This window comes from Lipotes vexillifer, unplaced genomic scaffold (assembly GCF_000442215.2).
Source record: "Lipotes vexillifer unplaced genomic scaffold, Lipotes_vexillifer_v1.1 scaffold504, whole genome shotgun sequence".
Lineage (NCBI taxonomy): Eukaryota > Metazoa > Chordata > Mammalia > Artiodactyla > Lipotidae > Lipotes > Lipotes vexillifer.
The window spans coordinates 5,017,557-5,040,593 of NW_006785225.1; positions in this window are offsets into that span (position 1 = coordinate 5,017,557).

Consider the following 23,037-nt stretch of genomic DNA (forward strand, 5'->3'; position numbering starts at 1 on the left):
AATAGAAGGCAAACACAATTTTACTGTATTTATTCCAGAAAACAACGTATGAGGCAGATACAGTTTTGAAGGCTATTTTACATATAAGAAACTCAGACATGAAGAGTTGTTACTTTCTCAAAGCTACAAACTTGTAGTTAAGAAGAGCTGGGATGTGAAACTAAGTCTGCCTTTCTTTCAAATTTCACTTATTAAATTAACGTATGATATAATATACTCTTTTAAATAAAGACTGTGTCAATCAGAAAGGGACTGCTTAGGAAAAGGAACAAAGAATAAAGAGGGGAGTCAAGGATATCAAAGTAGACAGCACCCATTCAAAGACCACAGTGGGAAGAGAGTGCCTGGGACAATGCAATGCAAATATAATTGTCCCATTTCAAGTCAATTTCCATGCAGAAGCAGCTGAACTGGGTTTTCTTAACCAGATGTCATGAAACATGAGAATAAGATCACCTAACCCAATCCTTCCCTGCCCCTAATTTCTTATCCACCAAACCCCTTTCTGATCAATTTTTCTTCTTAAAAAAGCTTACCTGTGGAGAGCCGTATTGAGTTTCCAAGGTAATTATATGTCAGAACATATATAAAATAAGTATTCAGTTCCATGTATTCATCTCTTCTGAGAGTTCTTGTGAGAAACACTAAATCCTTCCACTCTGAGACACTGCTGTAATGTTTCTGAGCCAGAAAGGCTTCAGATCAGGCTCTGGAAAGCAGCAAAACCCACAATTTCACCCCCTTTGGGAAGGGTTCTAGTCAGCTACACACTAACTAGATACACCCTCATTTACTCTTATAGAGGCTATTATCCCATTTTGAAGTTGAATAAATTACGGCTAAAATGGGTAAGGTTGCTCAGTGTCACACTGTGATTTGGTTAGAAGAGTTGTGCTTTGATCATATCTCTTTGGACCACAAAGTCCATTTTATTTCTACCACATCACAAGAGTACTTCTATGAAAATCCAGGTTCTCAAGATAACTTTGGAGAGAACATTTTCTGCTTTCTCTTTTTCACAACACCAATAATGGCAGATGGACACTCTAATTATTTTGTCATAATTAGAGATTATTCATATGAAATCCAAATTCTAGCTGTTATGTTGTCTCTTTGGGTTGCCAACTCTCTGACTTGCACATGGGAGGGGACTAAGGCCATTTCCTTTGTAATGCTGTGTCTACGTTGATGCTAACTGATTCAGTTAATTATGTAGCTACTAGTTGAACTATGATTGTGGTGAAAGGTCAGGACTTAGAGCTTTCACTCTAATTTACTCACCTTCTCACTTTCCTCCCTTCTTAGTTTCTTTCCTTTTCATGCATTCATTTCTCTTGAGCTGTCTTCCTCTGTCACCTTCATCAATGCAGTTGTCTCTCGGAACAGTGATTCCTTTAGGCTTTCCGTGTTTTGGATTCTGACTATACTGGCATGCTCTGGGTAGAAATATAAAAGAGCCATGTAGAAAAGTGAACTTATTTACCAGTGTCAGTCACTTTCTAACTCCTGTTTTACAAGTATGAAATTAAGAAACATGCATGGACTCCCAGTTTTTAAAAAATTAATTAAAATGACTTTAGTGAGATATCTTTTCTATATTTCTTAAACACTGAATTATTTTGTCATAAAATGAAATTCTATTTAAAATTGGAATGGAACACCCTCACTACATTCTTGTTTCCAAGTACACCCTAATATATCCATGAGTGTTTTTAACTGTTCTTTGAATAGTTCTAGTGACAGATCATTCCTAATCATATCAAGCAGTTGACTTTTTTCTTGGATGAGATTACAACTTCTTTTAGAATGTGCTGGAAATTACATCCTTGTAATTTTCAGCCATTGATCCTAATTTATGATTAGGAGCATCAGGGTAATAACCCTAATCTTTCTACTAACAAACCATCTTGAGATACTACTCTTTGCGTTGAAAGAGTTGGAAAACTTTTACCTTTCTTTATATGATTGTCCTTGAAGTCAGTCAGACCTCATGTCTTATTAAATCAAGTTGCTGTTAATCCACATATGCCTCATCCTGTCACTAAACTTTGGCTTTACTCCTTCCTCCCTCCCTCCTCTCTCTCTTTTCCTTTTCTTCCTCCTTGCTTGCTTCCTTCCTTCTTTCCAATTGTCCTTTCATTTCAAACCCCAATATAGGAATATATAATTCTTTAAAATAAATATCAGTCTGTTGGACTGAGGTCATGATTTCTGCTTGCTATGATTTATATAGTTTCTAGTTAAAGGTCATTGCGTATGTGTTTTCTTTTGTTGTATGATCATAACCATCTATCCCAAATTAGTGGCACCTGCCTGCATTCTGTCTGGTCCAGTTCTGAGTAAATAACTGCATTCTAGGAGGTAAGTCAAGGGTCTGAAATTAAGATTCAGGATCAGTTGCCACATCTGATGAAAAATTAAAAGCCAGAAACAAGAGGTAAATACAAGCAGTGAGAGGTCTGTTAGTGGAGTGGGGAGTGGGCCAGGGGCGCTAGAGAAGTAAATCTTAAGGACTTCCATTATTAGAGCTTACTCTTACTTTTAGATAATTACTTAGAAATAACCTAAATTATTCAAAAAGTACATTTAAATAAGTTTATACAATATAGACAGGCAGAAGAAATTAAAGTCAACTTTAAAAATCAGTGATAGAAACAACTGGGGAAGCCAGGAGCAGGTGAATCCACTTACTCTCGCTGATGCTGACCATGTGTGTCTGAGAGGGTCACCTGGAGTCCCAAGCCCAGCAGGGGCAAGGCCATCTCTCCTGGTTTGTTATTACCTCTGGGCACACTGAGGACACGTGTGGCATCTCCTCCCTGTGGAGCCTGGCAGCTGTGGCAGTTGCTGCGAAGTGAGTATTTATGAACTTCTCTGCATCTCAGTGGCAGACGCAGGCAAGAGTCCACACAGAGCGTGTTAGCCTCACTCCTATACTTCCTGCAGGAGAGCCATCATGGACTGTTCTGTTCTGTGACAGAGGCTGTTATCTTTGTGTCTCTTTCTCAGTGCCTGTAGCAGTGAGGGTTCTCTAGGCCACCTCTCTTTCTTAAGTTTCTTGGAGGTGCTGCAAAATGAGAGGAAAAAAAAGGCTTAACTGCTGCTTGCAGAGTTAAGAAGGATCGCCTGCCTTCCAATTTATTACCCTGGGTTTGACTTCCAGAAAGATTGTCAAACCTCTTGGTTCCCATTTTCAGCAGCTTATTCAGTGTGAAAAGTCACAGAGGGTCCTAAATTCTCAGGAAATTGGTGATACTACTCAGAAAGATGTCAGAGAAAGTGGAGGGGCAGTGATCTTGAAAGAGATACAAAATTCACAATGTTCAACATTTATATAAAACATTCTCAAGTAACCTCCAAGCGATTCACTTTTTCTTCTCTGATAAAAATTGGAAATAGAAGAAAGTTCCGGAGAGGAATTCACTATGGCAATAGAGATGAAAAACAAAACTTACAAAAGTCAACACCGCATGTTGGCATTCCAGTTATGCCTGGGTTAGGAGCAACTATTGCAAGAACATTTTATGCCTGTATGGCTTCTTGTGATTTTTAATGTTCATGATCTGATGACTGGACATCTCTCTGCTCCAGAATGACATTTCCCTTCTTACTGTCAATCTCTCTTCATATACCAGATGACAGTATCTCTTGGGTGCAAATAAGAGATAGTAAACGGATATGTTTGATCTTGCAATGATGCTATTTTACAGGAAGGGTGATGTACAAACTTTCAGGTCATGAAAGACCCTCCTTTGTTCTAATCTTTGCATCACACATGCCACCTACATCACTCTCATTTCTCAATGCTTCGTACAGCTGTTTCACTTACAGGTGTGAATATCACAGTAACCACTTATTTTTCTCTAATTTTACCTTGTAAAACTGGAAAATAAAGTCACCAATTTAGGCATACATTGAGTAATCGTTAGTATTTCTAAAACACTGTGATACAAATATTTTAAAATGCTTTAAATCAAGAGTCAATTATTGTCTTCAACCTTGAGTCAGCCTGATTTTTAAAAACCTAACTGCTGAGTTCTGAAATAATGTCATTACATAAAACTACTAACAACAAAAACAAAAAAAAAGCAGACAATTTAGTAGTAGCTTCAGGATTCATATTTAATCTATTTCTTATGAACAAGCTGCACCAAGAAACTGCTATCAGATATTGGACAGACTTCTTCCTTCTTTGTGACAATGAGTTTGCTTTGCAGATATTCCTCTGAGCACTTTGGATAGGAGTCAGTGAGTTTTGAGAAAACTGTTTTGCTCCTATCTAGTAAGAATCTGTTGTGTAACATTTGCATACCTTCCAAGTGAGACTTGCATTTCTTTGGTAGGTGCATTTGAAATTGATGAGCTTCTGAAGAAAGAAAGCAGTCTTTTGTCATCACAAAGATTTCAGTGCCTGGTGAATTTTTTGTCACCTAATAAAATGTTCTGTATCTCGGCAACAGTATGGCTCAGCAGGTGTTGGACGTGAAGTTCTCTGAGAAAGAGATGTGATAAATACTTTTTCAGTGGCTTCCACTCTTTTGAAGACTATATTAGAATGTTGGCAAAGTATGGTGCCCCTCAATGCTGAGAATGTGAATCAATCACCTGGTAATATCAAATACAGTATTTTTTTTAATTGAAATATAGTTGATTTACAATGCTGTGTTAATTTCTGCTGTACAGCAAAGTGACTCAGATATATATATTCTTTTTTATATTCGTTTCCATTATTGTTTATCACAGGACATTGAATATAGTTCCCTGAAACACAGTATTCTTAGAACACTGGACATATCAGGAAAACGGAAATTCAAATTTTACAACTAGACAAAAAAGAAAAGAAAAGAACCATTTAAGAATCTAATATGTGGCAGATATTTGCAGTACTTTCCATGTGTCAGGTCATAATTATTGAAGTTGGCTTCATTAGAATTTAGGGGCCTGTTTCCACTCCAAACTTAAATGAATGGGGAGTGGAGTCAGTGAGACTCTGAAGTTAATATTATAGCCATCCATACAGCATGTCTTTAACCAGTAACTATTAGTGTTTTCAAATAGTTCACCCTTCCCCTTATTGAGGTACAGTCACTATTTCTGTGAATTGGTTCATTTATTGATAATGGGACTTGGTGAGGTTTCCAAGATCTATGATGTAGGGTTTTTTTTCCCCCTTTCCTTTGGTAAGAATGGACTAAACATGATAGGAGGGTGAGTTCCATCACCAATGTTCTGACATTAACTATGTGTCGTACAATATAATTCAATTCTGACACTAACTAATCATAGTTAGCACTGACCTCACAGGTTATGGGCTCAGTTTCACAAGACTGTGCCCACTTCACACACCAGCTTCAAGTCTTCTGTGCCCCCAAGTCACCTGCACTCTTCCCCAGCATGGCTACAAATTCAGGGGTTCCTATAACCCCCTTCAGGTTTGACAGTTTGTTATAATGACTCACAGAACTCAGGAAACTGCTGTACTTAAGACTGGAATTTTATTATAAAGAATACAAGTGAGTAGCCAGAGAAAGAGATACACAGAGTGGCAAGGCCTGGAAAGGTCCTGGTGTAGGAGTTTCTGTCCTTATGGAGTCAGGGTGCACCACCATCCCCATGTCTGTACATCTGTGTGTTCTCCAACCAGGAAGCTCTTTGAGCATCACTGTTCAGAGTTTTGTTACCAAGGTTTTGTTACATAAGACATGCTTGGTAAATCATTGGACACATAATTGAACTCAATGGCCAGTACCTCACATTGAAAGTTCAAACTCTAATTTCTTGTTTGTTTGTTTGTTTGTTTCATCAACCAGCCCTCATCCTGAATTTTTCTAGGGGCCCTGGCAGGAGTCACCTCATTAAAATAACAAAGATACTCCTATCACACAGGAAATCCCAAAGGTTTCTGTAGCTCTGTGCCAGGACAAAATGTAACAGATAGCTAGCTAGCTAGATATTATATCACAGAGGGTAATGGAATATTGTAGTAAAAATTCTTTTCCTTCTTATTCAAAAAACCCCATTTTTTAAAGTCAAGGCTGGATATGTCTATTCTTGTTCGTATGATACTCAAAAGGGAAATTTTTATCTCTATCTCTATCTATCTATCATCTATGGATTCCCTTAGCAAATCAAATCTTCTTTCCTTCTTAGGAATCTATGACCCTAAACGGTCATAACTATGGTAAAGGCTCTGTTGGCATCAGCAACAGACACTATTATATATGAGGAGACAAACTTAAGAAGGTTAAGTAATTTTTCAAAAATTCTATAACTGAAAACTACATGGAAATTTAGGCTTTGAAACTACAAAGCCCATGATCTTTCTAATAGTCATGCAGTCTTCCAACACAGAGTTAGCCCAGGGTTTATTTATTCAAGGTTACAGCTTCTTGTAAGCCAGCTAAAAGGAGAACAAACACGAACAGGTATTAGAGTAGCTGGTCCCATGCAGAACTGAATGTGATTCAACCTCAAAAGAAATGAAAAAGGCCACAAATGTGAAGTAAGAGAAATATGACATCTGCGCTTAAAGTATTTCTTCTGATATGTAAAAATCAAGTTAAAACAAACCTGTTATCATATCTCAAATCATGTTTAATCTTTACAAAGGCTCTGGAATCATTAGAAATTATTGGTGTCTACTATACTTTCTTATTTGTTTCAAAACTATTAGTTGAAGGGGAGTAACTATATAATCAGGAATTCATGGGGAAAACCAGATTTTTGTAAAGGTATATTATCTGCAGAGAATTCTTAATACATTATTTCCCTGTTACTTAAATTCAGACTTCTAAAATCCATTTTGCAGTTCTATTAACCTGCCAATTAATATAATAATTAACTCATTACCTTAATGGTACCATAATTATCTGTTAGCTATGATTGTATTTTAATTTTCCCAAAGTCAAAGCATAATGGTTTTATCTATGCTCCCCATATGTAATTTTCTCTCTGTGCCCTTTCCCCTGAAGGTATTAAGTAGGACATAGAGAAGTTCTATGATGAGTTATCTAATCCCTGCCACACCTAGGATAGTTATTTTACTAGAGCTATGGTGTCTCTAAAAAAAAAAAAAGCAAGAGCATTTGAAAGAAAAGCCCCAAAGGGGTTCTCTGTCTGATTATTAGTTTTCCTGACCTGGGATGGAGCTCCACACTTTCTCTGGGGAGGTCTCTACCTCCCAGATAATGCTGTCTTGCAGTTTAATGAGCAGTGTCATAAAGAAGATATGATGGGTTAATGAGTTCCTGTCAGTTCTCTTGATGTATCTCTTACCTGCTTTCAGGTGTCTTAAGCATGCTTATTTGACTGGTTTGGTGTTTGGACAAGAAGGAAAAAATAATAATGTCCAAGGTTGGTTCAGCACAGCTTAACATAAAAGAAACTTCAAATAGATATTAAAAAACAAGGCCAAATAGTCAACAAAGAGTCAGCTATGATGTCTCAAGAAACAGTGGAGACATTCATAGCAACTGTTTACTGAGTGTTTGTAAATGCTAGGTGCTGAGTGATTTATTTTGATTAACCCTCTGATCTCACAATAACTCTCTAAGTTAGGTATGGTTATTATCTCAGTATTACAGATGAGGCTTGGAAAGGTGATATAATTTCCTCCAAATCATAGAGCTAGGTGGTTATAGACATCTAGGCAAGAATGCAGGTTTTTAGGCCTCTCAATATATTAAAACTTAGGTCCTATCATATTCACAATGAAGAGAAAACAGGTCTAAATTCAAAGTCCATATTTAAGAAATTTTTTCAAAAATCACCTTTCTTTCTTGTCTCTTCCTCTAACACACACACACCACACACACATCACAGACACCACACAAACACATACACACCACACACACATCACACACACTACACACACATACACACCACACACACCAACCACACACACACCACACACACCACATACACACATCACACACATACACACACCACACACACACACACCACACACCACTCACAGTACACACACACCACACACAAACACACCACACACACACGTCTCACACACACACACACACACACACACCACACACACACACACACACATACACACCACAGTGCATTACTTAAAAAATCAGGGGCTTCCCGGTGGCGCAGTGGTTGAGAGTCTGCCTGCCGATGCACGGGAGACGGGTTTGTGCCCCGGTCCGGGAAGATCCCACATGCCGCGGAGCGGCTGCGCCCGTGAGCCATGGCTGCTGAGCCTGCGCATCCGGAGCCTGTGCTCCGCAACGGGAGAGGCCACAGCAGTGAGAGGCCCGCGTACTGCAAAAAAAAAAAAAAATCAATAATTGTAGAGGAGCCATTTTTCTCTTTAGTCAAGACAGTGCTATTAGAAAAATAGATTTATTATTTGACAATTGAGTCATAAATATATAGTTGGTCCAAGGAATTAAAGCCTGTAAGAAATAGCTAAGCTAACTTCTTTATTTTATATTTCATAGACCTAGAGACAAATTTCTATAGTGTTTGGGCCTCAGCAATAAATGCACAGATTCTGTAGCTTTGCCCTAATTAAAGTCTTGGTTGTAAAAATAAGAAAATATTATCTAGTCCAGTTGACTGAATACCAGTGAGTGTATCCAGCTCATGTTTGGCCACTGCTATAGGCTACATTGTTGAAAACCTAAAGAGGTTCATCTGAGGTTGAGATGATTGTTAGAGTGAAATGCTGGAGACAGTACTTACAGGACAAATCAAGATGCCTTGATTCATCTAAGTTCCCTCTTCTTCCAGATCCAACTTGCTTCCGAGTTGGTGTTTTAGGAGGAGTACTACATATAAATAACCATGATGCCTGTTTCCCATATCTTCTCCTCTTGAGACCTCACTCTTAGTTTCTTACAAGAGAAAACTCAAATTCAAAACTCAAATGGAAAGCATATTTTTAACCATTCTGAGCAGCAAAAGCAAACACTGTCTCTGTTAGACAGAGCTAGTGACTTCTTCCAGGAATTAAATGATGACATTCTTACTAACACCAGTGCCCAGTGACCCCAGGCATGAGTGATGGTAACAATATTGATGGGCCCCAGCTGCAGTGGTGCTTTCAAATTGCATTGGAGGCATAGCTTCTGTGTTTAGCATTGACAGTGACAAAAACTGTCATTGCAAGTAATCAGAACACAAATTAGAAACAGGTTAGCTAAAAGGAACAGTCTGTGCACAGAAACAGAAAATGTAGAGCTGAGACTCACACTTACGTGTATTTGACTTTAAAACTCACAACATACTAACTGGGTACACAGAAAAATTACCGAACTACTCTGTCCCAGCTTTTTCAGATCTGCATTGTTGAATGCATAGGGCACTAGAGAGGATTATGAATTGTGCTTGATGTGCTAGTTCTCCAAACATTGTAGCTGGTAGTTTTAACATTAAAATGGTATGTCTTGGGGCTTCCCTGGTGGAGCAGTGGTTAAGAATCCGCCTGCCAATGCAGGGGACACAGGTTCGAGCCCTGGCCTGGGAAGATTCCACATGCCGCGGAGCAACTAAGCTCATGCGCCACAACTACTAAGCCTGCACTCTAGAGCCCGCAAGCCACAGCTACTGAAGCCCATGTGCCTAGAGCCTGTGCTCCGCAACAACAGAAGTCACCACAATGAGAAGCCTGTGCACTGCACTGAGGAGTGGCCCCCACTCATTGCAACTAGAGAAAGCCATGCACAGCAACGAAGAACCAAAGCAGCCCTCCAAAAATAAAATAAATTTTAAAAATATAGTATGTCTTATAGTCTCGGGATAAACTAGAGAAAGGTTAGAATCTCCCCTCCCGCCCCCACCCCCACCAGCATGGAAAGGACCATAGAATACCAATCTGTGAATATACCTGAGTTGATACATGACTCACTTTTATATAAATTGATCCTTTTCTTTTAAAATAGGGGTTTAATCCCTTGGGCTTTCCCTAGATGGCACATCTTCAATGTATTTCCTTTCTGCATTTCTGAAATGCATTTAATCAGGTCTGTGTCCTGGGTCCTCTTATGTGAGTGAACACTTCTGGTGACTCAAACAAGATATCTCAGTGTCAGTTAGGACCAATTATGGTCTAACAGCAGTTAAGTGTAGGTTTTTTAATGAAGTGGAACTGTTTCTCCTGTGCATTAAGTGCCAGGTAAAATGGCTGTTGGCACGAAAGGATACTCAACATCACTAATTATTAGAGAAATGCAAATCAAAAGTACAATGAGGTATCACCTCGCACCAGTCAGAATGGCCATCATCAAAAAATCTACAAACAATAAATGCTGGAGAGGATGTGGAGAAAAGGGAACCCTCTTGCACTGTTGGTGGGAATGTCAATTGGTACAGCCACTATGGAGAACAGTATGGAGGTTCCCTAAAAACTAAAAATAGAACTATATGGCACAGCAATCCCACTACTGGGCATATACCCTGAGAAAACCATAATTCAAATAGAGTCATATACCAAAATGTTCATTGCAGCTCTATTTACAGTAGCCAGGACATGGAAGCAACCTAAGTGTCCATCAACAGATGAATGGATAAAGAAGATGTGGCACACATATATACAATGGAATATTCCGCAGCCATAAAAAGAAACGAAATTGAGTTATTTGTAGTGAGATGGATGGACCTAGAGTCTGTCATACAGAGTGAAGTAAGTCAGAAAGACAAAAACAAATACCGTATGCTAACACATATATATGGAATCTAAGAAAAAAAAAATGTCATGAAGGACCTAGGGGCAAGATGGGAATAAAGACACAGACCTACTAGAGAATGGACTTGAGGATATGGGGAGGGGGAAGGGTAAGCTGTGACAAAGTGAGAGAGTGGCATGGACATATATACACTACCAAACGTAGAATAGCTAGTGGGAAGCAGCCGCATAGCACAGGGAGATCAGCCATGGTTTGTGACCACCTAGAGGGGTGGGATAGGGAGGGTGGGAGGGAGGGAGATGCAAGAGGGAGGAGATATGGGAACATATGTATAACTGATTCACTTTGTTATAAAGCAGAAACTAACACACCATTGTAAAGCAATTATACTCCAATAAAGATGTTAAAAAAAAATACTGTATGCCAACACATATATATGGAATCTAAAAAAAAATGGGTCTGAAGAACCTAGGGGCAGGACAAGAGTAAAGACGCAGGCGTAGAGAATGGGCTTCAGGACACGGGGAGGGGGAAGGGTAAGCTGGGGTGAAGTGAGAGAGTGGCATGGACGTATGTACACTACCAAATATAAAGTAGATAGCTAGTGGGAAGCAGCCGCATAGCACAGGGAGATCAGCTCGGTGCTTTGTGACCATCTAGAGGGGTGGGATAGGGAGGGTGGGAGGGAGGCGCAAGAGGGAGGGGATATGGGGACATATGTATATGTATAGCTGATTCACTTTGTTATAAAGCAGAAACTAGCACACCATTGTAAAGCCATTATACTGCAATAAAGATATTAATAAATAAATGGCTGTTGGCTAACCTCAAGTTAATGAAGTAGTTCCACATTATCCCCTATGTGCTAATAAAATAGGCATGTCAGGGAAAAACAGAGAGGTTTTAAATTAGTATAGAATGCCATTGATAAGTTATGTTGAATGGATGCCTTCCTTGGAATTTAGTTTCACATAAAGCAAGAGGTCATAAGATCACGAGGTCCGATAGTCTGTGAAGGTAAATTTGTGATGGGGGCTTGCATTAGAAAGTGCTTTTGGAAATTTATCTTCTGCAAACCACAAGTTGACAGGACTTTTACATCATCTGTTAAGGGCCATTTGGAAGACAAAATAAGGCATCAAGGAGTAGTTAAGTCAACACAAGAGTACATTTCTGAGGTTGCCCTTGAATAAAAACATAGACTGTTGTGCCAACTCATCTAAAAATGGTTATGTTCAGTATTTATCAGTGACCTCTGGGTATGTCCATGAGCTAACAGAGCTTTCCTTCAGAACACGCTTCACACTTGGAAAGTCTAAATGATGTCAGAGAAGCAATACAAATATATCATAAAACGCTATCATCCTATCAGGTGAAATTACCTCTACAGGAAAGAAAAAGTACTCAAATGCAGTGATTCATCTCTGAGCTCCCTCCTCTTCCATATTAAATAATATGAGATCAAATATAAAATATTTACCATTTAGGGGACTGTGTGTGTATGTATAAATAGAAGTTTCAGGAGTTATCAAGTCTAAGACCAAAACCAAATATCCCCTCCTCTGTGTAACCTTTTACAACCCCCCTCCCCTAACTAGGGCACTAAAATACCTTCCCTTCCATGATGCACACCAGATTTGCTATATGGAATTAAGAATTATTTTCCCAGCTTCTAAAGGTGCTAAATGAAGATGTCTCTCAGCTGTCAGCACTCACTGGGAGACTGACGTAGTTTAAAAAAAAATTTCCTTGACCGAATTCATGCCTGCTTTCAGAGGTGGTCTACATGACTGATCAGTATGGGGGTATAAAGACTTCACCCCAACACTGAAGGAACACTGCAGTTCCAGGGTTCTTTACGGGTTCAGTCTACACTGCAGCTTAATGACTTCTGCCTGATCCTGTGTTTGCTTCTATTCCACAGATGTAAATCCTCAAAACACTCCTTTAGTAAATATGTTGAGTATCAATCTCCATTTTTTGGACTGCCTCCAGAGGGACTCAATCTGCAACACCTGCTTTGTGTCCCCACAGAATTTTTATAGGTATTTGTTTTTCTATTACAGACATACACCAATTTTTATAATAGCTTATGTTTTCTTACATGTTAGCTCATTTACTTTTCCTGGTGGCCCTATGAGGTATGGATTATTCTCATCCTATGCCAAATGAAGCTTAGAAGAAGTTAACAGCTTGTACACTTGTAGAATTAAAACCTAGGTAATATTCTATGCACAGTGACAACCACTCATTCCCACAATAACTGACCTTATGCAAGTCCACTTCTCCCAACAGGGAAAAGATCACACCTTCTCCACCCTTTTATATTCACTGTTGAGCCCAGTGTCTGGCCCCAGATTTGTAAATTTTGAGAATTTGGAAAAATGTACAACTTTGTTAATCTGTAGTTTCTTCACCTTTAAAATGGATAAATATTAATAAGCATTAGGCTAAAGCAAGATAAATTATGTAAAAGGTATAGCATTCAATTGGATTTTGGTCCTTAAGTTATCCATTAGGCAAGCTAATATTATGGGAAGTATAAATTAGGCATAGTGTAGGGATTAAAAACATGAGTATTGGAATATCAGGTAAATCTGGTTTCCAGTTAAAACTCTGAGACTTACTGCATCCCCGACTTTGGGTAGCTTTTATGATGTCTCTGAAACTAAAATTAATCAGCCGTAAAGTTGTTTAATTCTCATAACAATTCCGTAAGTTCATCCATGTAAAAATGATATCAGGATGTCTGATACATTACTGGCCCTTAATAAACAGAAGCTATCCTGTGAAGACACATGCACATACATGTGTTTGTGTCAAATAAATGTGCTAGGACAAAAGGGGGGTTAGAGTATGGAAGAGATGGAAAGAGCAGCTAATAGTTCTCAGGCACTAGTTGGTTTTGATAAATTATACAATTCAATGGAAAATCCTGGCATTAGAAATAAGGAAACTAAGTTCTAAGATTAAATAACTTCCTTAAGGTCACATACTTGGTAATGAAGGAGCAGCTTGTTCAAACCCAGGTCTGTTGACTATAGAGACTGGGGAGAGGAAGAAAGGAATAGAAAGTATAGAGAAATAAAAAAGAAATGAATGAGGGGAGAAATAATAAAATTACTTATAAAATGTATGTCTGAAAATGTATCAAATGAATCCCTAAATTATTGTACAAAAGAGAATTTTGAATCTTTTATCGATCACAAGCTTCACAGAATCTTCTTCACATCAATTCTTTAATCTCTCTCCACTGAAAGTGTCCATCAGTCCGTGGAATATGTTTCTTCCAGATCTCAAAGTACAAGTGTTGTGGTCTCCACTGATTGACTGCAGACACCAGAATCCAATTTTCCTGAGAGTTCTTACTTCCTCATTAAGCACATATCACCATTAATGCTCACTGTCAAAGCCTCGTCAGGCTTTTAAAGCTTTCCTGCACTGCCTGTGAGGTGATCACAATACTGGAGATTACCAATAAAGGCACTTTCACGTCTACAGGGCTAGTTGTGGCAAACAGCAGAAATGTACTTTCTGACATAATTAATTATCCATGAGATCAATTCTAGGTAATGTGAAGGTCATTCCCACTGCAGGTTATTCTTAGATACAATCCTCTATCCCTCTATCCCTTCCCTCAAGAAAAAAAAAAGCTGATGAAAAATTGTATATCAAATCTGAACTATCTTTTATTGATGCAGCCTTGTAAGAGATGATAAAAGTTGGTCATTCAATAAAGAGGTCTAAGTTTGTAAATGCAGTCACCCCTCGGTATCTGTGGGGGGTTGGATACCAAAATCCTTGGATGTTCAAGTCCCTTATATAAGATGTCATAGTATTTGATTATAACCTTTGCACATCCTCCCAAATACTTTACATTAGCTCTAGATTACTTATAATACCTAATACAATATCAATGCTATGTAAATAGTTGCCAGTGCATGGCAAAGCCGAGTTTTGCTTTTGGGAACTTTCTGGAACTTAAAAAAAAAATCTTTTCAATTTGCGATTGGTTCAATCTGTGGATGTGGAACCCGCGAATACAGAGGGCCAACTGTGTTGCTAATTGCTCTGCAATATTTCCCATTCTTATATTCTTATTCTGCACACGGTCTTTAAGGCATGCCTACCTGCTCAGGATAATGACTAAAATGACAACTAGAATTTGGGCTGTACTTATATTAACCTGAAAGAGGATTTGTTCTGATACTTTTATCATCAAAATTAAGGAGAGTTATAATTGCCTTCACTAGGGGTTTTTCAGCAAACCAAGAATAAGCCTTCCTAAAGAGACATACTACATTTGGTACATGGAGATTCATATTTAACCCTTAACTATTCCAAAGTATTGTACTTGAGAACAGACAGTTGTCAAGAATTCCATAATGCTCTTACAAAAACTGCAATAGTCTATTTTATCAAGAGAGTCAAACCTATTTGATCACCCTGAACACATTATTAGCAAAGAAATTCACTGTAGGTACACACAGGAAAGGCTCACTGAGTAAACTGATGGATATCTTCACTATCAAGCTTAAAATATAGTACAGGATTCCGAAATTCATTTTTTTATTAGGCAGGTATTTATTCTGAATCTGTGAAATAACAAAAATGGTGCTTCTGAAACCGCGTGTAATCTTTAGTCAGATTTCACCTACCTTCACTAATCAAGGACTGGCATGTCCTGCAAGTGGCCCACATGTAGCCTAAACAATGAGATGATTGCCGGAGTTGTTTTCTAGGAACTTGGAGTCAGCTGTGTCTAGTTGGAGCTGAGCTGGTTAAGACTGGTCAGGACCAGCCATGGACTCTCTAAGGACATGCGCGCGAGCGGTCGATTGGGGAACTTTTGAGGTCAGAGGCGGGAAAACTCGTGTTTAGCGCGTGCATTTTGGAACACGCAAGGGCCCGTAGCTTAGTTACGCCTGCGCAGAAGGACGGCGTCTGCGCGTTTTTTCAGTCCGCGCGCGCTTCACGCTCACCGTACCTCAGACAGCTGTGCTTCTTTTATTCCCCAAATACCTTGAGCCTCTTGTCTACAAGGAGGCAAGTTTGAGGTTCTCGTGTCGCTTGGCTGCCTTGTGAATAAGCCCTCTGTTTGCTGCAAACCTCGGCGTCTCAGCGTTTTGGTTGCTGCCCGGCAGACGAAGCCAAGCTAGTGCGGTAACACCAGCGCCTCAGGAGTTCACAAATGGTAAGGTAGAAACCGTACCTTGCAGACACTAATTCACATGCTCATATATTAATCTATTTAAAAGAAATTTTGAGTGACGACTGCTACTGTGAGCAGTCACTATCTTGGTGAGCAAGACGAAATATTGGTGCAAATGGAGTTTACATTCTAATGAAGGGGAGTGTAAATAGATCGAACGATAAATATCCAAAGGCGCTTTTCACATACTGGATGACAAGATTTTGTTTTGATAATAATAACGCAATTGTGACTAATACGAACTAATTATAAGTGACATCATATATGTGATAATTGCAATGCGTTATTATTATAAATGTTGGGGTAGAAACACAGGCCTCCTTGGGAGTAGAGAAAAAGAAGCAAAAAGAGATTGTGATATTTAACCTGAACCTTCAAGCGTGACTTTTCCAAAGAAACAAACAATTACTGCAAGAAGAAGAAACAGTAATTTTAAAGCTACCAAGTCCAGAAAAGATGAGGTATTAATAGAATTGCAAGTAGCTCAATAAGACCTGTCCTTGTATTCACACCTTCTGGCAGACCCTTAATCCTTTTGCCCCTCTCTCCTTCTACTATGCTTATCTGGCAAATATTCCTACCTAGGATAAACTTCACGACTGCACTAAGCAGGTAAGCTATGCTGCAGTAAAGCACAAAACTGCATTACATAATCTCACTTAAAATTTGTGGTCACAAATGCCCAGTGAATACAGTATTGCTGAGCAATCCAACTATACATTTCTTTTTTTTTTTTTTTGGTCTTCCCACTCCCCACAATTAATTCTTCACAGCTCCTCAGCTCTCCTCAAGACTCATCTGTATTAGTCTTCTCATCCTTACTCTCAGTTTATGATTGAAATCATCATCTACTGAGAAAACAGAAACAAAACATGCCCGGTGGCTTTGGCAGGCTGTCTGGAGCTCGAGTGGTCTGAACTGGGGGCCAGTCCCTGGGAGTGCTGTGCCGCCGAGACCACCTTGGCTGGGGGGTTAAAGCTGGACCAGTTCTGGGTGGTGGGCAGCCCCTGGGGAGCCCTGCACCCCAGGCTCCGTTGGCAGGACTGCTGGAGCTGGAGCAAGGAGACCAGAGAGGGCTCCCTGCTCATTTGGCAGAAGCTCTAGGGTTAGTAAATGGATTTTCTTCCCTGTAAAGTCTAAGTGCCCTTTAAACTGCTGTTTTTTGCTGTGTCGCAGGGTGGGTGGGTCTTCACTTAGGCCCCTCAGCTATATTTCTCCCAACTGCAGGTCACTGTGGCAGGGTTGGCGTTCCCATGGATGTGGTGTCTCCATCCTCCCTACCCTGTGTGCAGTAGCTAGCTGTTCAGTCATCCCTCCGGTCTTCTGCAGGAGGAACTGCTCTATATGTTGGTGTGGAATCAGTGTATCTCTGGGAGGAGGTGAGCTCAGGGTTTTTCTACACTGCTAACTTGCTCTTCCCCACCACCCCTTCTATCTGTACTTTTTAGAAGTTGGCTCATATGCTCTTTTTGGAGATCTAGACTTGGCATACTTGAGAGCAGCTTTCTGGAGATGTACAAATCCATATATTTGAAGGCAATTTGTTATATGCTGGACACTCGGAAAATATTGGGAAGAGAGAGTCCAACTTTCTGTGTCACAGGGAAGAGTTTAGATAATGTGGTGTATGGATGATAGATCCAAAAACATCATTAGAGTCCTTGAATTCCAAATGTAATACTGTTGTCATTTCATCAGTTCTGAAAATTCTTTAGTCGTTTTGCAAGTTGAGACCAATCACCAGGTATCTAACAGCAGCTGATCTTAGGGCTCTTTCCAATCCCACTCCTTACATTAATAACCATGAAATTAGACTTTGGAATATCAGTTTAGACTTGCACAGATTTTTCTTATCACTGTTCTATCATCCCATTGCCTATTTCCTGGACAGACACTACCATGCATAGTAGAAGGGCATTAATCAAAATTTCCTAACAAGGGAAATACTTTGTTATGCTGTTCTTTATATTCTAAAAATTTATGAAACTGATATTAAAGAACAGTCAGTCTCTCCTTATGCATGAGGGCAGTTAATAATGTCCAGTCACCAAATATAAGGGAATGCATTTGAGAGCCCACATTTAATTGCATTCTTATAAGTCACTTGACATAAACAAAAACAACAGATGGGTTTAGTTACCACTTTTACACCAAACAAATTCCATTACTTATAGCTACTAAAAGATTATCAACTGAGAGTGACACGAACCATGTTTATTTCAGTAATATATCTGTATTATAAGCTTACCAAATTCTCCTTTGCTCACTAATTTATTTGCATAAACTTCAGGTTATTGTCAAAGAAAAACTATTCAAACGTGCAAGCATCTAAAAAAAAAAAAATGAATAAAAGGCTCTCTTTTCTCAGTTTCTTCTCCTGAGTTGAGGTGAAGTAAAATTCAGATTTACTGAGCAAAATTAGCTCCTGCTAATTAGTTAGCAATGTCTAATTAGAAATCTGAATGAGATTAATTTATAGGTTGAAAATGTTATTATGCACTACCTCTCCAAAATTCTCTTTTTTAATGGCAATTCATCTTTATTTGACTATTGGACCACATACTTATAATTTAAATATATGTATTACATGTAGATTGATAATTGTTTTAAGTGGACCAACTTTTGCCTAAGGAAAATCTCAGTATTTGGTGGTGTTCAAAGATCGGGAAAGGTTACTTGCAGCTGTCGATCACCAATGTATTCGTATTAACTATAGTTGCAGGATTTAAAAAAATTTCTTGTTCTATTAATTTCACCTTTTCATGTTCTAAGCCACCCCATCCATGTCTGGGATTTTCAGCACAAACTGAAATTATTTTGTCATCTAGAGGACCATATATGAATAAATTAAGAATTTGATTCAACAAAATATTCCAGGAAATATGTGATGTGGGAGCACAGCCTGACTTAGGACATGTTGCTTTGAAAAGAATATAGCAGGAAAATGTTCAACTGTTTTCCACTAAGCAGTTGGGTGATCTTTATTTCTTTTTTTTCTTCCTTTTCCAAGTATATATTTATGGCTAGGTAGTTCTGTTTGTTGAGTATTGTATGAAAGAGAAAATGCATTTGATCAAGACTACAGTATATACATATGTTGATACCTGGAGGATCTAGCTGATCAATACACATAGCTCATAGGAACACTTCTGTGAAGTGTATATGTTTGAGCTAAAGCAAGCAGATCCTGGTTATTAGGTCTATGTGCAAGTGTGTGAGATTGACCTCCCATTAGTCAAAGATTTTATTTCATCTTTAATGATTTAAACACACACACTCACTCATATACATATCTTGCCCAATAAGAACCAGAGGAGGCTGTCAGTGTTAACATACTGATACTTAAATGTGAGAATTATCCCATGTCATATACAAAGTTTCCCACTCACTCATCATTATAGTGTTCTTTCTATTAAGATGGCTCATTAATATCCACATTATTAAGGGTTTAATTTTTAGTCACATTTGTTTTCTATTGTTGCATTTTGAGGCATTTCTCCTGGATAATATGCTTATCTAATTGGTCACAGATTATATAATATTTTCTTGATACAGTTGAATGTAAAATCATACAATGACATAAAAACCCACCATCCAGGATTCTCAGTTCTCAATATTATGCCTATGTTTTTACAGTATCTTTTTCAGGAATCATTTTTATAGTCTTCTGGGCTTTCTATCAACATTGATTAAATATGAGATGATGATGAGATCTTGTCACTAAGCTTTCATGAAAACTATGTCTTTACTAATATGTAGGAGCACTACTGAAATTCGTTTGATTTAGCAGGATCCTATAGTTACTAAATGCAGTGGGATGGACCATTGTTTTTCAAAGATTATACATTTAAGGCAAAGACTGATTTTTCATGAACCCAAACAAAATTTTCTTTAAAAACTGTTATCAGTTTTGTAATTTTCACATATATGTTACCAACACACAAGTTTTGTGGATCAATTTAAATTCTGAAACATTCCTAATGAAAAGGAATTCAGAGATACTGAAATATGTATAAATTTAAACATCTGAAGTCAATCAGCAGAAAGTTATTTTAGGTGTGGTATTGTCAGGATTGCATTAACCTTCTATTTTCATCCACAACCAAAATACCTACTCTCCAAATTCCTTTGTAAAATAATTGGATTATAGTGTAATTTCATAGCCCTGTAAAATAATTTGTTATAATGCCTCTAGTTTCTCTGTGACATCAAAGGTTTAATTTGCTTCTATTGTATCTTAATTTAGCTTGACTTTTTAAGGTACTTATGGTCAATGGAAAAAAGGCAAGCAGCATGTTAAAATGTCATCAAAGCAACATTCTTTTTTAAAGCAAAGATATATATTCTAATTCCAGTGACAGCGATAAAGCACTCCAGGGTATGCTTTAATGGGCCATTAGTTTTCTTCTCTGGTGGTTGAAATTCTTTGGCCTATAGCCTTCTGCTCCCCTGAGTCTGTGGGCCTCTGTTAGACCCATTAAAAACTCCTCAGAACGCAGTTTTTGTCTAATGTGATTATTATAAAAATGTCCAAGTTATGCACTTACTCCTCTATTTGCAATGGCACTGGCATTTCACTTGCTTAAATGTTGACATGGGGGTCTTCAGAAAATAAAGTGCAGATGATCAATTAGAAAGTAAAAAAGATATTTTTTTTCAGGCCCATGTCATTGGAGGCAAGGGGAAGGGAGAGAAATGTTTGAGTAATTTAAGTGAGAGTGATTTTCCACACATGTCAAATGCATTGTGGTTTGAACCACGTTGGCAAAGCTCCACAAATCACAAGTTGGATATATTATCCGCAGCTCAGTTTTTCAAATGATGTTTCACTGCTTCTGCTTTGTGATGGACAGTCTCTTTTTTGTGCTTTCTTTACTCCTTCAGTACAAACACACATTTTATTTTTTAACCCTAATTAGAAAATAGATTCCTGTAATGAGAGAACTGACTAGATCCCATAACCAAAGGCAGAAGAGTCCAGGAGTGGTATGTTGTATTTCTTTTCCCGCAAAATTGCTTTGGAAGAAGCATCCTTAGCATTAAAAATGGTTGTGGTGGAGATACCAGTATGGCCCCCTTTAAACAACAGAGTTCAACCCATCATGCATCATGAGCAAATCAAGGTAATTGATCTACCTGCATACAATAATCAGTCTTAAGGTGATATCCAAAATAGGACACATACCCTTCCCCACATTTTTTTTAATTAATTTTTTTTAAATTTTTTTAAAAAAATTTTTGCGGTACGCGGGCCTCTCACTGTTGTGGCCTCTCCCGTTGCGGAGCACAGGCTCTGGACGCACAGGCTCAGCGGCCATGGCTCATGGGCCCAGCCGCTCCGTGGCATGTGGGATCTTCCTGGACCGGGGCATGAACCCGTGTCCCCTGCATCGGCAGGCAGACTCTCAACCACTGCGCCACCAGGGAAGCCCCTTCCCCACATTTGATATCTGGGAACTTGGAGAAATACAGGTATCCTCCCCTTCTCAAAGGTTTGCTTTATGCCACTTTGCTTTTATGAAGGACATACATAAGTATCTGTTTTTGCTAACTGAAAGAAACTTGAAGAGAATTTTTGTTTTTATGAAAAAAGGCACTTTGTTATACCTTTCTGAGCCCTGTTCAGAAACTGACACACCATTGTAAAGCAATTATACTCCAATAAAGATGTTTAAAAAAAAGATAATGTGAATTAAAAAAATGTAATTTAATTATTTATTTTTTATTTTTATTGAATTAAAGATTCTTTAAATTCTTTACAGTTTTCAAAAGTTTCACACACGTGATTTCATATATTCCCATTATAATCCGTTTTTCCCCCTATCCCTGTATTTCCTCTCTCCCCTTCTCTCTCCCCACTGGAAACCACTAGTTTGTTCTCTATATTCGTGAGACTGCTTTTGTTTTATTCACTAGCTTGTATTTTTTAGAGTCCACATATAAGTTATATGGCATTTGTCTTTCTCTGACTTATGTAACTTAGCATAATGCCCTGTTGCTGCAGGTGGAAAAATTTCCTTGTTCTTTGTGGCTGAGTGGTATTCCATTTCATATGTGTGTGTGCTACATCTTCTTTATCAATTCATCTGTTGATGGACATTTAGTTTGCTGAAAGACAATATGAACTTATACATTAAAAAACATGAATTTCATAAACATACTGTTGAGCAAAATAACTCATATACAGTAAGGTATTTACTCTGATTCCTTTTATATCAAGTTCATGTACATGCAAAATTAATGTAATATTATTAGAAGTCATTATAACAGTTACCTTGGGAAAGAGGTTAGTGACTCGAAAAGAACATGAGAGCAATTCCAAGATGCTGTTAAAGTTCTGTTTCTTTTTTTTTTTTTGAAACACAAATATGGTGGGGTTTTTTTTGACTCTTTTTAAAAATTTTTATTTTGGAGTATAGTTGATTAACAATGTTGTGTTAGTTTCATGTGCACAGCAAGGTGATTCAGTTATACATATACATTTGCCTATTCTTATTCTGTATGTAGGCTACAGAGGTGTGTTCATTTTGTGAAAATTCATCGAATTTATGACTTGTACACATCTTTATCTGTTATGATTTCATTAAATATGCATTTTATATCTTTCAAGTAAAAAATTTGACCAAGAAATAAAGAAAAATACAAACGCAAAAAAAAAAAGGGAAAAAGTGAAAATAGGTTTTGATATTTGTTTTGTAGTAAATAGTGGCAGCATGCCTCCCAAGCAGGGAGAGTGACACCGCCAAGCTCCTTCCTTGGGAACCACACTTAGCATCTCAGCCTCAAGTTTTGAACTGTGTCTTTAAGCATCTTTGGTTTATTTCCATTTATTTTATGCATTATTAGCAAGATGTGTTCCAAGGTAATTGCTTCAATTTACATTTAGGAGAGATTTCATAGGAATGCTCCACTTTTGGATGGGGTGTGTGTGTGGCAGAGGGGGGGTGCTATAAATGATGTCTCTCCTTTTGCATTACCAACTGTGAAGTATAGCCTTAGGGTTTTCAAGGGCCACTGTTCTTGCTTTTGTTCTATGTGTTGGCTTCATTGTGGACCTTGTTTTCAGTATTGTTCTGGATTAGATTAGATAGCTAGATATCAATCAAGCAATCTGAGACAGAGGGAGAAAAAGAGGAAGAGAGAGGAAAAAAGAGGGAGGGAAAGAGGAGGAGAGGGAAG